We start from the raw sequence: 16712 nt of genomic DNA, 5'->3' as shown, positions 1-16712 counted from the left end.
ATTTTGAATTTTGTCCTTTGGTTAGCTGTAAAGGGGTAATTTAGTAAAAGGGGTGTGGCCAAACATACACCAAAGCCTATAAAACCTAAACGAAAACTCAAAACTTTATGAAACTTCGTGGAATCATGTATCAGGTGACTCTTAACAAGCATGCAAAGTTTCATGGAGATCAGATCATAGGTGGCGCTATAACAGTTGAAAAAGCCTCAAAAACACACATTTTCAATAGAAAATGATCACAATTTGTAGGACATGTTCATACATTCACACAAACACTAGATCTTCATATCATATGATAGATCTCCTCTTTGTGAACAACTTTGCCTCAAGGAGCGAAGATGTCAATCAAATCGTTCAATTGTTATTCACAAATATGTTAAAAACTTACTTTTGCGAACTAGTCCCAGATTTTTTACCCGATCGAAACCAAACCACTGCAGTAATTTTCTCTGGACTCTCTAGATCAATAATTATTAAAAAAATGTTGAATTTTGTCCTTTGGTTAGCTTTAACTGGCTAAATTAGAAAAGGGGCGTGACCAAAATACCCAAAAGCATATAAAACCTAAACGAAAACTCAAAACTTTATGAAACTTGGTGAAAACATGTAACAGATGACTCTTAAGAAGCATGCAAATTTTCATGGAGATCGGACCACAGGTGGCGCTATGACAGTAGAAAAGGTCTCAAAACATAAGATTGATATGGTAAATGGCCTCAAATTGTCTGAAAATGCTCATATATTCACATAAACACTAGATCTTCATATCATATGATAGATCTCCTCATTCTGAACAACTTTTGGGACCAATGTTGTCAATAAAGCTGTTAATTAAATATTGAAGATTATTTAAAAAAGTTACTTTGGCAAAGTAGTCCAAGGCTTTAAGCTGAAAATCAATAAAACCACTGAAGTACAATTCTCTAGACTCTGAAGGTCAATAATAATCAAAAACATGTTGAAAAATTGCATTTGGACAACTATAAACCAGTGATTGTATAATATGTTCTTTTCACAGTGTACACAAAGGCCTATTTATACAAACAGAAAGCCCACAAACTATCAAAACTGTGTAAAATAAAGCCTAATTTCATTCTAAACAAGCATGCAAAATTTAAGAGAGATTGGGCAAAAAACTTTACACTATAACAGTTATGTTTAAAAACAGTGTTGTTTGAGTAAATGCAATTTATAACCACTAGATGGCAGCGGAAGACCACTAATGGGCTCATTCAGCAAATTGAAACAGTACTTTTGAGAAGATTTATGAATTCATGCCTAAACAAAAAATAAAAAAAAACACTGTTACAACATTTTAAATCTCACTGAGTTAAAGTTTTCCATTTTGTTCATACAGACTTACCAGTTTTTAAAATTTTGCCACATTATGATTACAGTGAAACCTGAAAATGACATCCAAACTCTTAAAACTAGTTTAATCATTTAATTTCAGTGCGTGTGTCTGTCTGTCAGCCTATTCTCCGTTTTGGATGTGTTTAACTGTCATCCGTACATCCAGGTTGGCTCAGACCACCTCAGAGGCCTTAATGTGCTTGAACCCCGTAAATGCTGCTTGCAGCTTTAATATTATTATTAGGGGTTCAAGCACGCAGTGCTGAAACCCTATTGTAATTGTTAGGATTTTTATTATTATTATTATTATTATTATTCTTCTGCCCTAGAACTGAACGTGCAGCCCAAACCGTAAGGCCTAGAGAGCTGAAATTTGGACAGATCGTAGAGCTCAATTTGGGGAGAACTTATCAAAGTCTCAGCCCAATCGGCCTAACGGGGGCGCTACAGCGCAAAAAACAAAAATTTTGGACATTTTTGGCCGTAAATCGTATACCGTTAGCCGTAGACTCAAAAACATGGCATTGTTGCAATCCTTGGGTTAGCCCGAACAAAAGTGCACGGCGCCTTTTTGGGGTCTACGACGCACCGTTTTCTCGCAAAATCGAGCTATATCCGAAACCTACTTTTGCGAACTAGTCCTAGGATTTTCAACCAATCAGAACCAAACCACTTCAGAAATATTCCCTGGACACTCAATATCAATAATTATCAAAAAAAAGTTGAAATTTCAATTCATACGCGAAACAGTACACCAAAAAGCGTCTATGCTAACGTTAGCCAAATGCTATTTTAACTATAACTCTTGAACGGAATGAGATATCTTCACCAAACTCGGTATACATATGTATAAGCTCAATCTTTGGTCAAATCAAAAAAATTGCGCATCTCTGCCACTTGGGGGCGCAATAAGATTTAAAAAACACATAAATGGCTATAACTAGGCAACCGTTGGCTCGATCGACTTGAAAATTGGTATGCAATGTCTTGGTCTGAAGGGGCACAAGTACCTATGAGGACATTTGCATATCTCAAAAAAACATAGCCGCCATTGGCCAAACAATTTTAAGCACCTATTTGAAAGGGTTAACGGATGTTGATCGGAACGAAACTCGCTGGGTACGTTCGACTCATGAACCTTAAGGTCTGTAAGAATTTTGAAAGAAATCAGCCACTAGTTGGCGCTAACGAGTTTTATGGCTCTGTAATCACGTGGTGTTTCACATATCAACACAATATGCATATCATTTGATAGATCTCCTCATGATGCACAACTTTGCCTCAAGAACCATTGCTGTCAATCAAATCGTTCAATTGTTATTCACAAATATGTTAAAAACCTACTTTTGCGAACTAGTCCTAGGTTTTTTGTCCGATCGGAACCAAACCACTGCAGTAATATTCTGTGGACTCTCTAGATCAATAATTATTAAAAAAAATGTTGAATTTTGTCCTTTGGTTAGCTGTAAAGGGATAATTTAGAAAAAGGGGTGTGGCCAAACATACCCCAAAGCCTATAAAACCTAAACGAAAACTCAAAACTTTATGAAACTCAGTGAGAACATGTAACAGGTGACTCTTAACAAGCATGCAAAGTTTCATGGAGATCAGACCATAGGTGGCGCTATAACAGTACAACAGGTCTCAAAACACAAGATTTATATGGTAAATGGCCTCAAATTGTTTGAAAATGCTCATATATTCACTCAAAAACACTAAATCTTCATATCATATGATAAATCTCCTCATTCTGAACAACTTTGCCTCTGGGACCAATGTTGTCAATAAAGCTGTTAATTAAATGTTCAAGATTATTTAAAAAAGTTACTTTGGCATACTTGTGATAGGGTTTAAAATGAAAATCAATAAAACCACTGAAGTACAATTCTCTAGACTCTGAAGGTCAATAATTATCAAAAACATGTTGAACAATTGCATTTGGACAATTATAAACCAGTAATTTTATAATATGTTATTTGCATAGTGTACACAAAGGCCTATTAATACAAACAGAAAGCCCACAAATTATTAAAACTGTGTAAAATAATGCATAATTTCATTCTAAACAAGCACGCAATATTTAAGAGAGATTGGGCAAAAAAACAAAAAACAAAACTATAACAGTTATGTTTAAAAACACAGTGTTGCTTGAGTAAATGCAATTTATAACCTCTAGATGGCAGTGGAAGACCACTAATGGGCTCATTCAGTTAAGTTGAACAGTACTGTTGAAATGACTCATGAATTCATCCCAAAACATTAAAAATGTAACTGTTATAACATTTTAAATCTCATTGAGTCAATGTTTTCCATTTTGTTCTTACAGATATATCAGTTTTTACTATTTTGCCACATTGTGATTACAGTTTAACCTGAAAACGACATCTAAACTCTTAAAAGGAGAAGACTTGAAATAAGTTTATTGTCACCTATCACTTATTTCAAATACCTATATCTGCAACAAAATGTTTGTGCATGTATATGTGTGTCTTTCTGTGTGTGTGTGTGTGCATATGCTTATAGAGTATACATATATTAGTCTAATCATTTACTTTCAGTGTGTGTGTCTGTCTGTTAACCTGTTCTCCATTTTGGATGTGTTTAAATGTCATCCATGCATCCAGGTTGGCTCAGACCACCTCAGAGGCCTTAATGTGCTTGAACCCCGGTAAATGCTGCTTGCAGCTTTAATTATTATTATTATTCTTCTGCCCTAGAACTGAACGTGCAGCCCAAACCGTAAGGCCTAGAGAGCTGAAATTTGGACAGATCGTAGAGCTCAATTTGGGGAGAACTTATCAAAGTCTCAGCCCAATCGGCCAAACGGGGGCGCTACAGCGCAAAAAGCAAAAATTTTGGACATTTTTGGCCGTAAATCGTATACCGTTAGCCGTAGACTCAAAAACATGGCATTGTTGCAATCCTTGGGTTAGCCCGAACAAAAGTGCACGGCGCCTTTTTGGGGTCTACGACGCACCGTTTTCTCGCAAAATCGAGCTATATCCGAAACCTACTTTTGCGAACTAGTCCTAGGATTTTCAACCAATCAGAACCAAACCACTTCATAAATATTCCCTGGACACTCAATATCAATAATTATCAAAAAAAAGTTAAAATTTCAATTCTTACGCGAAACAGTACGCCAAAAAGCGTCTATGCTAACGTTAGCCAAATGCTATTTTGACTATAACTCTTGAACGGAATGAGATATCTTCACCAAACTCGGTACACATATGTACGAGCTCAATCTTTGGTCAAATAAAAAAAATTGCGCATCTCTGCCACTTGGGGGCGCTATAAGATAGAAAAAACACATAAGTTGCTATAACTAGGCAACCGTTGGCTCGATCGACTTGAAAATCGGTATGCAGTGTCTTGGTCTGAAGGGGCACAAGTACCTATGAGGACATTAGCATATCTCAAAAAACATGGCCGCCATTGGCCAAACAAATTTAAGCACCTATTTGAAAGGGTTAACGGATGTTGATCGGAACGAAACTCGCTGGGTACGTTCGACTCATGAACCTTAAGGTCTGTAAGAATTTTGAAAGAAATCGGCCACTAGTTGGCGCTAACGAGTTTTATGGCTCTGTAATCACGTGGTGTTTCACATATCAACACAATATGCATATCATTTGATAGATCTCCTCGTAATGCACAACTTTGCCTCAAGAACCATTGCTGTCAATCAAATTGTTCAATTGTTATTCACAAATATGTTAAAAACCTACTTTTGCGAACTAGTCCTAGGTTTTTTGCCCGATCGGAACCAAACCACTGCAGTAATATTCTGTGGACTCTCTAGATCAATAATTATTAAAAAAATGTTGAATTTTGTCCTTTGGTTAGCTGTAACGGGGTAATTTAGAAAAAGGGGTGTGGCCAAACATACCCCAAAGCCTATAAAACCTAAAGGAAAACTCAAAACTTTATGAAACTCAGTGAAATCATGTAACAGGTGACTCTTAACAAGCATGCAAAGTTTCATGGAGATCAGACCATAGGTGGCGCTATAACAGTAGAAAAGGTCTCAAACACAAGATTTATATGGTAAATGGCCTCAAATTGTTTGAAAATGTTCATATATTCACTCAAAAACACTAAATCTTCATATCATATGATAAATCTCCTCATTCTGAACAACTTTGCCTCTGGGACCAATGTTGTCAATAAAGCTGTTAATTAAATATTCAAGCTTATTTAAAAAAGTTACTTTGGCATACTTGTGATACGGTTTAAGATGAAAATCAATAAAACCACTGAAGTACAATTCTCTAGACTCTGAAGGTCAATAATTATCAAAAACATGTTGAACAATTGCATTTGGGCCACTATAAACCAATAATTTTATAATATGTTATTTGCATAGTGTACAAAAGGCCTATTAATACAAACAGAAATCCCACAAATTATCAAAACTATGTAAAATAATGCATGATTTCATTCTAAACAAGCATGCAAAATTTAAGAGAGATTGGGCAAAAAAGAAATACAACACTATAACAGTTATGTTTTAAAACACAGTGTTGTTTGAGTAAATGCAATTTATAACCACTAGATGGCAGCGGAAGACCACTAATGGGCTCATTCAGCTAGTTAAACAGTACTGTTTACATGAATTCATGCCAAAACATTAATAAATTAACTGTTATAACATTTAACATCTCATTGAATTGATGTTTTCCATTTTGTTCAAACAGATGTATCAGTTTTTACAATTTTGCCACATTATGATTACAGTTTAACCTGAAAATGACATCTAATCTCTGAAAAAGAGAAGACTTGCAATAATTTTATGTCACCTATCACTTATTTCAAATACCTATATCTGCAACAAATTATTTGTACATGTATATGTGTGTCTTTGTGTGTGTGTGTGTGCATATGCTTATAGAGTATACATATATTAGTCTAATCATTTACTTTCAGTGTGTGTGTCTGTCTGTTAGCCTGTTCTCCATTTTGGATGTGTTTAACTGTCATCCGTACATCCAGGTTGGCTCAGACCACCTCAGAGGCCTTAATGTGCTTGAACCCCGGTAAATGCTGCTTGCAGCTTTAATTATTATTATTATTATTATTCTTCCCTAAAACTGATCGTGCAGCCCAAACCGTAAGGGCTAGAGAGATGAAACTTGGCCAGATTGTAGTAGTCTGGCTCGCTACTCAGGCGCAAAGACCCGGCCCAATCGGCCTAACGGGGGCGCTACAGCACAAAAAACTAAATTTTCAGACATTTTTGGCCATAGCTCCTAAACCACTTGACGTAGACTCAAAAACTTTATATATTTTGCATCCTTGGGTTAATAGGAACAAAATTGCTCGCGCCTTTTTTTACTCTACGATGCACCGTTTTCCCGTAAAATCGACCTATAGCCCAAACATACTTTTGCAAACTAGTCCTAGGTTTTTCACCCAATCGGAACAAAACCAGTGCAGAAATGTTCTATGGACAGTCATTATCAATAATTATCAAAAAAAATTTGAAATTTTCACTCACTGCTTCAAGGGGGCGCTAATACCTTCACAAGTCGAGGACCAATTTCATTCAAAAGGCCAGAACTCGTGAACGAAATGAGATATCTTAACCAAACTTGGTACACATTTTGATGAGCTGAAACTTTGGTCAAATAAAAAAGAATTGCACAGCTCTGCCACTTGGTGGCGCTATAAGAGGTAAAAACATAAAAATGGCTATAACTACACAACCGTTAGCCTGATCGACTTGAAAATGTGTATGCCATGTCATTGTCCCATGTGACACAAGGGTCTATGAGGAAATTGGCGTATCTAAAAAAACATGGCCGCCATTGGCCAATGAAATGTAAACCCCTTTTCGACAAGGTTAACAGAGGTCAATCGGAACGAAACTCGGTAGGCACGTTCGACTTAGGGCCCTAAAGGTCTGTAAGAATTTTGAAAGAAATCGGCCACTAGTTGGCGCTAATGAGATTTTTTGGCTCAGTAATCACGTGGTGGGACATAGATTCACACAATATGCATATCATTTGATAGATCTCCTCATGGTGCACAACTTTGCCTCAAGAACCATGGCTGTCAATCAAATTGTTCATTAATTATTCACAAATATGTTAAAAACCTACTTTTGCGAACTAGTCCTAGGTTTTTCACCCGATCAGAACCAAACCACTGCAGTAATATTCTCTGGACTCTCTAGATCAATAGTTATCAAAAAAATGTTGAATTTTGTCCTTTGGTTAGCTGTAACCAGGTCATTAATAAAAGGGGCGTGGCCACATACAAACAAAAGCCTATAAAACCTCAACAGAAACTCAAAACTTTACAAAACTAGGAGAAAACATGGAGCAGATGTCTCTGAACAATCATGCAAAGTTTCATGGAGATCGGACAATAGGTGGCGCTATAACAGTAGAAAAGGTCTCAAAAACACAAGATTTATATGGTAAATGGCCTCAAATTGGTTAAAAATACTCATATATTCACGCAAACACTAGATCATATGATAGATCTCCTCATTCTGAACAACTTTGCCTCTTGGATCAATGTTGTCGATAAAACTCCTAATTAAATATTCAAGATTATTTAAAAAAGTTACTTTGGCAAACTAGTCCAAGGTTTTAAGCTGAAAATCAATAAAACCAATTAAGTACAATTCTCTAGACTCTGAAGGTCAATAATTATCAAAAAAATATTGAACAATTGTATTTGAACAACTATAAACCAGTTATTTTAAAATACGTTCTTTACGTAGTGTACCCAAAGACCTGTTAATACAAACAGAAAGCCCGCAAATTATCAAAACTGTGTAAAATAATGCATAATCTCATTCTAAACAAGCATGCAAAATTTAAGTGAATTCATGCCTAAAAAATAAAAAAACAAAGTTACATTTTAAATCTCATTGAGTCAAAGTTTTCCATTTTGTTCAAACAGACATTTCCAACAGACGTAGTGGTGTTGTTGGCGCAGTGGATAAGACACACGCCATCGGTGCGAGCGACCCGGGTTCGAATCCACCGTGAGACACCGATGTTTCGCTGAGCAAGACACTTAACCCCAAGTTGTTCCAGAAGCATGTGACCCCTGACATATATAGCAAGTGTAAGTCGCTTTGGATAAAAGCGTCAGATAAATGTAAACGTCAGTTTTTACACTTCTGCCACTTTATGATTACAGTGAAAGCTGAAAATGACATCTATACTATTAAAAACTAGTTCAATCATTTAATTTCAGTGCGTGTGTCTGTCTGTGAGCCTAATCTCCATTTTGGATGTGTTTAACTGTCATCCGTACATCCAGGTTGGCCGAGACCACCCCAGAGACCTAAAATGCTTGAACCCCGATAAATGCTGCTTGCAGCTTTAATTATTATTTATTATTATTATTTTTCTTCAAGGTTTCGGGGGCTTTTGGGGCCCTTAACATGCTTAAAAAGTCTTGAAAATTGGCACACACATTGGAACCTGCGGCCATTAGGGCGGGGCAGAGACTGATACACGGGCGTGGCACAGGGGCTCTACAGCGCCCCCTGGAATATGGAGGGCCATATATCATACATACTTGCACGTAGACGTACGAAACTCGGTACACATATAGAACTCATCAATACAAACAACTTTCGTATTGCATATCATAGGCTCCGCCCAACAGGAAGTTGGCTATTTGGGGTTTATTATTCATATTTGTCGTCAAATTTGTGGGGGCTTTTGGGGTCCTTAACATACTCAAAAACTCTTGAAAGTTTGCGCACACTTTGGAATCTGTGGCCTTTAGGAGCCTGCAGAGGCTGGGACACGGGCGTGGCACAGGGGATCTACAGCGCCCCCTGGAACACAGTCATAAATGTTGATGTATAGCTCACATATACTTACACGTATTAATATGAAACTCAGTACACATATAGATCTCATCGTGCCGAACAACTTGCGTATTGCATGTTATAGGCTCCGCCCAACAGGAAGTCAGCTATTTAGAGTTATGTAAAAAGCGCATGCTCTGGAATTTGAAATACTTGTCATAGGTTTTTTACTCGATTGCTGCCAAACTCGGTCAACATGATCTCAAGACACTGGGGATGAAAAATTGCCAGGGGATTTTTGATATCTCAAACGGTTTGCTCGTGGCGAGGCGTTGAAATTATGGTGAGAAATGAGAAACAGGAAGTGTCTAATACCATCCACATACATTTCCTGATTTTAATCAAACTTCATCAGATTATTCTTTGTATGATGTCGATCGCATATATGTGACTATTAGGAGTCAAAGTTATAGCGCCACCAACTGGCAGCAGGAAGTGTGTCATTTTCAAAATGCTTTGTATTCAGCATCTTATTTTTACTCGATTTGCTTCAAACTTCATCAGAATAATGTTAAAACACAGCCTATATTAATCTGCTAGGGGGATATTGATATCTAAAAATATTGTTGCCGTGGCAACATGTCAAACTTGAATACTTCTCAGGTGATTTTAAGGCATATAACATGCTTAGAATTTCATGAAATTCAGAACACATATCAGTATTTATGATAACTAGACACTGGCAAAAGTTCATAAGAGGGCGTGGAAGAGGCACTCTATAGCGCCACCTTTTGTCAAAAGTGGGGGGGTTAGTTTTAGCTACAGACACCAAACTCGGTACAAAAATTTTTCTTATCAAGACGGACAACTTTCTAATTCACAGTCATCAGCTACGATCAACAGGAAGTCAGCTATTTTGATTTGAATGTGGATTTTTTTTTACATTTAGCTGTGAATTAATGCATACTGCTCAGAGGAGAGTAACACTATACACACCAAACTTTGTCTACATGATGCCAAAACATTTTAAACAACTTAAATTGTCAAAGGATTTTGGATAGCTTGAACGGTTTTGTCGTGGTGATTTTTTTAAATGACAGTAAAAATGGAATTATTAATTGTCCTGCATTTTTAAATTCCAAACACTTCAAAACCTTTTTTCATACAAAAAAAAAAAAGTCATTCTGAGTAAATATGGATAGTTTCACGACTTTACAACACTGTATGGATAACAGAAAATTAAAAAAACTGTCAGACATCTCATCTCACTCTGTCCATCTGTTTGAGTATTATGTGCTGAGACTTACATTGTCTGAGAGAAAATGCGCCCCTACAGGTTCAATTCCTTAAAGGGAAATTCGACTGAAAGGGAGGAGACTCTCTTTTAGTTTCATTTTTAAATCGGTTAAAATACAAAATAATACTTGGATTTAATTCACACTGACAAGCTAAACCAACATATATGATTATTACCGGGTCAGGGCTCATTAATAATTGATGTGTGGTCAGTGATACGTGAGAAACACGAGAGATGAATCACCGCTCTGAGCATGAGCGTGTGGAATGAGGAGCTCAGAAAAACGAGTTTATTTTTGTTTTATAGCTTTAACAAATAAAATATTAAAGCGATATCACACAATTCACCAATTAGAACACACCAAGAGCTAAATTCAGATGTTTTTGAACTGTTTGTGTGAAAATGAAATATTCGCGGCTGCCTATCTGAAATCACCGCCTCCGATCAGCGCTTACAGTGTCACAAGTTCAAAACAAACGAATTTATTCTTGTTTAAGAGCTTTTTCAAATAAAATATTGCCATAAATGCACACAATACACCCATTATAACACAAGAGCTAAATGCAGGTGTTTGTGACCCGTTTAAGTGTGCAAGACTACTTGAAAACGCGACTGGCAGAATATCTCTCGAGCTGCAGGATTCTGCCTTTCGTCGTACGAACGAACACATCAAGGACAAGATTATTTCAAAATACATAATAGCTTGGCGAATATAAACGAAAACAGCCACGTGGACATAAACTGTTAAGAAATAAATCTGAAGTGGATCTACTGGATTTGAATATTAAGTGACCGCATATACCAGCTGCTTCTGTCTTCAATTTTAATCTATATAAAAAATTAAACTCATTCATCTTGGCTGCTTTTTTAATATGTGTACGTATTTATTTATTATTTTGCTTTAACAAGACTTAATCTATATTTAATTAAATCAATTACATTTTATTTTACATTTGATTTGTCCATTTCTGCATCTAAACGCCTAAAAACCTAAAACATGCTCTATTATACTATTGTTAGCAATTTATTTATCGTCCAATTTATCTGGTGTACACTTTTATTTTCATAATAAACTTGTTTGTTAGATTATACACAGTTACAGTGGTCTATAATAAATATTAACAGGTTTTATTCAAGCTGTTTAGAATGAATGCAGTAGGCTAATTTTTTTAAATGTAAATCCAAAAAAAAAAAAAAAAAAAATTTAAATAAATAAAAAACATTGGAAAAGAATAACTGTTGTACTTTTTTATACATTTTGTATAATTTTATAGTTTATGCATTATAGTTATAAAAACAAATAAATTTAGCCACTCACATAGAAATCTTAGGCCTTATCCTTTTTTGACAGTTTTAGGGATTTTTAAAAATCCTAAAAAACCTTATTTGTGCTGCAAATAATAATTTCAAATTAATTTGATACTGACCTCTGACATCCTCTGACATCATATTTATTTGAATTTACATAATTTCATGGATGTAACAGTAAATCTGTTCAGCTCACAGATCAAGACTAAGCTGTAATGCAAGCAGAACTTTCACAAATGCTTGTAGGTCAATAAAATCATTACAAAACATTTACAAATCATTTAAGGGATTTGATAACACTGTAAAATAATGTCTAATTTGTTAACATTAGCAAATGCATTGATAACACTTTATAATAACTGCACTCATTAGTAAATAGTCAGTTCATTCTTTATAAAGCCTTGTCCCAATATTAATAGTCAGTAGTAAGCAGTTTATAAATACAGCTATAAATAGCTTGTTCTTGGTTTATAAGCACATTTATTAAAAAGGAGAGTAAAGGGTCAGTTATCTTCCTATGAAAAATAAATAAAATAAAAATAAACAAACAACAACACAGATTGATACAGAACTCAGAAATGTTATTGTGGATTTATGATAAACTCAGCCTGTAAATGAATTAATTCTCCTCCAAGAAGACACAAGTAGTTCACACCAAACTGTTTTAACATGAAGCCATATACTGAAGATGTTAAATTTCAAATGTGTTTAGGATACCTTAAATGGTGTGGCCATAGCGATTTATTAAAGTAACATAAAAAAATACAATAGTTATTTTACTATATCTTTAAAATGTTTAATTCCAACTATTCATAATTTTTTATATACGTAGAAGTCATCATTTGAAGGAAGCACAGTAAGTTTCATAGCTTTATCATTTTCAAGAGCCAGCATAAAATTAAAACTATCATAACTTATAAATCAAGCTGGCAATTCTTAGTACCAATAATGGCCACCAGATGGAGCTATAGGATTACTTTTAAATAATTATTGTAGAAACAAGTATGATTTAAATCATTTATAGAAATCTTTCAAAGAAAAATAATATGAATTTTATGTATTTTACTGATAAAATGACCCTCACTTAATTAGAAAAACAAGCTGAAGTATTGTGAACCGTATATTAAGAATAATTCTTTATAGGCTTTATGGACAGATACGTTTTCAGAGACTCTTGAAGGATCAGCACCACATCCTCTTTTACCACTGTTTAAAGAATTTATCTTACAGAAGAGGTGCGAATGAATTTTGGATAGCTTGAATGGTTTGTCGTGGTGATTTTTTTTTTAAATAACAGTAAAAAAGTAACCAGTAAATGTATTTTATTTTTTTAAAGTGCAGCTTATAAATGCTTCAAAAAAATGTACACATAGAAGACAAGTCATTCTGAGGAAATATGCATAGTTTCATGACTATACAACACTATATGGATGATAGAAAATTAAAAAACTATCATACATCTGATGTCACTCTGTCCCTCTGTCATGTGGGTAATGTGTGTGTGTGTGTGTGTGTGTGTGTGTGTGTGTGTTAAATGAATTAGGTGTGAAACTATCAGGGAGCATTTAGTCTCCAGCGCCAACATTTTACAGAACTGACACTTTCCTGGAGTCTCAGAATTACAATGTGTCAGGTTCTGAGAGATCTAAGATTCCAAAACATGATTTAATTAGAATACCATGAAGTATTGTGAAATACTATATATTAAGACTTTATATATATAGGCTTTATGAACAGATTAGAGTGACTCGTGAAGGACCAGCAGCACCTCCTCTTGTCCGATGGTTTGAGGAATATATCTTCCAGAATCCGGGATTAAGATTTAGGAGCTCATTTTTATTCCACCTCCTTTCCTGAAAGTCTGTCTTGCAGAATTGACTAAAAATTAATCTTCACATTAATTCCTAATTATTTTGCAATTCTTTTTGTCAGTTCTTCTTGACCTGTTTTTTTCTTCTTCTTTTCTGACCTCATGACCCAGTCAGCATTTTTTGTACAATGGTCAAGTCTTAACTTATCCATTTCTGTATTGCATGTGTGTTTGATATTTATCATGGGTATTTCATAATTTTCGACTTTACAGTTTGAGTTAAAACTCTTTTTTTAGCGCATTTCATCTGTAAAAGAAAACATGCCTAATAATTCTGCACACATGAATATAAGGAGTTTTTCTCTTCCAGCTTTCCTGGACTATTGTATAGCACTCATAAATGATTAAATGAAAAATAATGGTAGTTATTAAGATTGATATGGTTTGGAATTGGTCAAATGTGTTTGGAAAAAAAATCACAATAAAACAATGTTTTAATGTTTAATTTTGGAATATGAACTGACATGAATGAATGTTATATAAATATTGTTCATATTAACATAATGTTTATAAATGAAATCTTATTGTAAAGTGTTACTAAAGTTAAATATACATTGTTCTGTGAATGTGATTTTAAAGTCTAGATGATTCGGATTAACCCTTTATCTGGCGTATCCTTTAAAACCTCACTGCCAGAGGGATATTGTGAATGCATGTGCCCGCTGGGCACAGTTTACCTGATGCCACCGGGGTGGCGATGGCATTGGTGGCTTGAGCCCGCCATCGCTGCTTGCAGCTATATTTATTATTATTTTTCTTCAAGGTTTCGGGGGCTTTTGGGGCCCTTAACATGCTTAAAAAGTCTTGAAAATTGGCACACACATTGGAACCTGCGGCCAATAGGGCCGGGCAGAGACTGATACACGGGCATGGCACAGGGGCTCTACAGCGCCCCCTGGAATATGGAGGGCCATATATCATACATACTTGTACGTAGACGTACGAAACTCGGTACACGTATATAACTCATCAATACAAACAACTTTCACATTGCATATCATAGGCTCCGCCCAACAGGAAGTTGGCTATTTGGGGTTTATTATTCATATTTGTCGTCAAAGTTGTGGGGGCTTTTGGGGTCCTTAACATACTCAAAAACTCTTGAAAGTTTGCGCACACTTTGGAATCTGTGGCCTTAAGGAGCCTGCAGAGGCTGGGACCTGGGCGTGGCACAGGGGCTCTACAGCGCCCCCTGGAACACAGTCATAAATGTTGATGTATAGCTCACACATACTTGCACGTATTAATATGAAACTCAGTACACATTTAGATCTCATCGTGCCGAACAACTTGCGTATTGCATGTTATAGGCTCCGCCCAACAGGAAGTCAGCTATTTAGAGTTATGTAAAAAGCATATGCTCTGGAATTTGAAATACTTGTCATAGGTTTTTTACTCGATTGCCACCAAACTGGGTCAACATGATCTCAAGACAATGGGGATGAAAAATTGCCAGGGGATTTTTGATATCTCAAACGGTTTGCTCGTGGCGAGGCGTTGAAATTATGGCGAGAAATGAGAAACAGGAAGTGTCTAATACCATCCACATACATTTCCTGATTTTAATCAAACTTCATCAGATTATTCATTGTATGATGTCGATCGCATATATGTGACTATTAGGAGTCAAAGTTATAGCGCCACCAACTGGCAGCAGGAAGTGTGTCATTTTCAAAATGCTTTGTATTCAGCATCTTATTTTTACTCGATTTGCTTCAAACTTCATCAGAATAATGTTAAAACACAGCCGATATAAATCTGCTGGGGGGATATTGATATCTAAAAATATTGTTGCCGTGGCAACATGTCAAACTTGAATACTTCTCAGGTGATTTTAAGGCATATAACATACTTAGAATTTCATGAAATTCAGAACACATATCAGTATTTATGATAACTAGACACTGGCAAAAGTTCATAAGAGGGCGTGGAAGAGGCACTCTATAGCGCCACCTTTTGTCAAAAGTGGGGGGGTTAGTTTTAGCTACAGACACCAAACTCGGTACAAAAATTGTTCTTATCAAGACGGACAACTTTCTAATTCACAGTCATCAGCTACGATCAACAGGAAGTCAGCTATTTTGATTTGAATGTGGATTTTTTTTTACATTTAGCTGTGAATTAATGCATACTGCTCAGAGGAGAGTAACACTATACACACCAAACTTTGTCTACATGATGCCAAAACATTTTAAACAACTTAAATTGCCAAAGGATTTTGGATAGCTTGAACGGTTTTGTCGTGGTGATTTTTTTAAATGACAGTAAAAATGGAATTATTAATTGTCCTGCATTTTTAAATTCCAAACACTTCAAAACCTTTTTTCATACAAAAAAAAAAGTCATTCTGAGTAAATATGGATAGTTTCACGACTTTACAACACTGTATGGATAACAGAAAATTAAAAAACTGTCAGACATCTCATCTCACTCTGTCCCTCTGTTTGAGTATTATGTGCTGAGACTTACATTGTCTGAGAGAAAATGCGCCCCTACAGGTTCAATTTCTTAAAGGGAAATTCGACTGAAAGGGAGGAGACTCTCTTTTAGTTTCATTTTTAAATCGGTTAAAATACAAAATAATACTTGGATTTAATTCACACTGACAAGCTAAACCAACATATATGATTATTATCAGGTCAGGGCTCATTAATAATTGATGTGTGGTCAGTGATACGTGAGAAACACGAGAGATGAATCACAGCTCTGAGCAGGAGCGTGTGGAATGACGAGCTCAGAAAAAAACGAGTTTATTCTTGTTTTATAGCTATTAAAAATAAAGTATTGCAGCGATATCACACAATTCACAAATTAGAGCACACCAAGAGCTAAATTAACATGTTTTTGAACTGTTTGTGTGAAAATGAAATATTTGTGGCTGCCTATCTGAAATCACTGCCTCCGATCAGCGCGTACAGTGTCACAAGTTCAAAACTAACGAATTTATTCTTGTTTAAGAGCTTTTTAAAATAAATGATTGCCATAAATGCACACAATACATCCATTATAACACAACACGAGCTAAATGCAGGTGTTTGTGACCCGTTTAAGTGTGCAAGACTATTTGAAAGCGCGACTGGCAGAATAACATATATCTCTCTCGA

At 35.6% G+C, this 16712-nt stretch overlaps 1 long non-coding RNA gene across 1 annotated transcript in view; it reads left to right on the top strand.

Moving 5' to 3' along the window:
• LOC128019381 (uncharacterized) overlaps window positions 1–607 on the top strand; it is a 31379-nt gene extending 30772 nt beyond the window's left edge. Inside the window, exon 4 of the long non-coding RNA XR_008185128.1 lies at window positions 181–607. This is a non-coding gene — a long non-coding RNA (uncharacterized LOC128019381). The remainder of the gene's footprint in view (window positions 1–180) is intronic.
• Window positions 608–16712: the final 16105 nt, after the last annotated feature.

Source organism: Carassius gibelio, chromosome A9 (assembly GCF_023724105.1).
Source record: "Carassius gibelio isolate Cgi1373 ecotype wild population from Czech Republic chromosome A9, carGib1.2-hapl.c, whole genome shotgun sequence".
Taxonomy (NCBI): domain Eukaryota; kingdom Metazoa; phylum Chordata; class Actinopteri; order Cypriniformes; family Cyprinidae; genus Carassius; species Carassius gibelio.
This window is presented reverse-complemented; position numbering and strand designations above follow the sequence as displayed.